Below are 2,053 nucleotides of genomic sequence, written 5' to 3'. Positions count from 1 at the left end.
TTCATGAGCCGCTGCCACAGGCCTCCGCTGGTATAAAAGCATGCTGGCTTTTGAAAATAATTCAACTCTGCTTATTTTCTACTTGATTTACTCTGTGCAAGCCTTCCCTCATCGGGCCGTGGTTTTGATATTAAGCCAAAATAAATCAGGTTCACTTTTCAGCAATATGTTGAGCCTGCACCAGCAGCAGAAAGAAAAACTTTAGAATACAGCCGTGGGATTACATCCCAGCCAAACAATGTCTATTTTTACCTCAGCTAAAGTTTTTCTTACTTCCAGGAAATTCCAAAACAGGAGAAATCTCAGCGATTGAGTCCAGTGCTGCAGACATTAAATTAAAGAGCAACCATAAAAGATGGGTCAGTGTAAGGATTAAACAAAGTTCAGGGTGGTTTGGAATAATAATCTATGGGGCTATGTAAAGCCAACTAGATCCAGGTTTCTGTTTCAGGTGTTTTTTTATTGTTTAAAAAGCTTTAATACATTGAAACAACATTCTAACTTGAAATACCATACATCATTGATAGTGAATTGGCTTGAATTGCAACCTTATCTGGTCCTTTGTAAAGTGTAAGAAAACGTTCAAGACATAACCTTACTTTAACATTTGCTATGTTTGACAGTTTTGTAGTTTTAATAAGAAGATGGTTAATCAATAATCATGAGCACACCCATAGGCTTTCAGTCTATTGATGATTTACACCCTCTGTGGGCAATAGCCAACATTTCTGAGATTCTCGTCTAGCGATATCCAGGCGAAGACTTCTTCTTCTGTGCACATTATGGTCTAGTACGATTAGCAACGTGAGAATAGAAAATGGAGGTGCAGTTGGAGTTCATCTACGACCAGAATCTTCAGAAGTAACCAGTTCCCACTCAATTAACATTGATATGACAAACTAGGCTCAAATTTGATTGGTCAATACTACACAAACTACAAATGGAAACCAAAACATTTCAGTGTCATGTATCACATTCTGCATTTTTGTGCTGATATTTGTTTATAGAGATTTCTGCATGATAAAAAACAGAAAAAGACTGCAGAAGTAACAGCATTACGTCACTGGATGGACGACAGGATGTTCTCATGAAGTGAGCATGACTCTTGCATTAGTCAAGCATAAACAGCTGCATGCTCAGCGTGTCGAATGGTGCAAAAGGTGACAGAGTGTTTCACTATTGGAATGCGATTGGAGACCCAGACTGTAAGGTCCATGACACGATGTTCAGGTGCTGCCCCGAATCTCTCAGATACACAACATCATGTCTGCTTTGTGTGTGAACGTGTGTGCTTTTCACAAGCTTGCTTGACTTCCCCACATTGATACCAGATGGTCCTTCCCATCATGGCCAATGGAGGAATTCAGCTGGCAGGACCCCTTCTTGTTCATGGTCAGTGTGTCTGTCTGTGTGTGTGTGTGTGTGTGTGTGTGTGTGTGTGTGTGTGTGTGTGTGTGTGTGTGTGTGTGTGTGTGTGTGTGTGTGTGTGTGTGTGTGTGTGTGTGTGTGTGTGTGGGTCCCTCCCCATGCTCCTCCTCTCCCACCACACACTGACCTATTTGTATTCTGGGCAGAGCAGATGAGGCTCCCGGCCCGCTGCCCTGCTCCCCTCTAGCCTGTCCCCTCGGGAGGGCATCTGTGGGTCTGCACTGGGCAGATAGGGCAGACCCATCATGGCACAACTTTAAAGACCACCTCACTGGTCCGCAGAGAGGGAATGTGTTTGGATTTGGGTGTGTGGGTCTCTGTGTTGGCCTGCTGATATGTCCCTCCTTCCATGGTTTTGTCTCAGGCGGTGTTGTTTCTCCTTTTCTGACCAGGATTCTGGAGACAAAAGAAGTCCCTTGACTCTGGTGTTAATCTGAAAAACTCACGGTCAAGTAGCAGCGATTTCAATTCATAGTATGGTAACACACTGTAAATGCAAGATTTTGAAATGAGCTGATATTTGTGAGCCAGTGGGAGCTGTGGAGACTCTCCATCACACACTGATTAGTCACTCAGAAGGGGCACGTCTCCATCCTCTCCGAGACGCTGCGTGGTCAGCCCATAT

The sequence above is a fragment of the Notothenia coriiceps genome, unplaced genomic scaffold, assembly GCF_000735185.1.
Source record: "Notothenia coriiceps isolate Sejong01 unplaced genomic scaffold, NC01 NC01_scaffold00034474, whole genome shotgun sequence".
In the NCBI taxonomy this organism is placed as follows: Eukaryota; Metazoa; Chordata; class Actinopteri; order Perciformes; family Nototheniidae; genus Notothenia; species Notothenia coriiceps.
Note: the sequence above shows the minus strand (reverse complement) of the source record.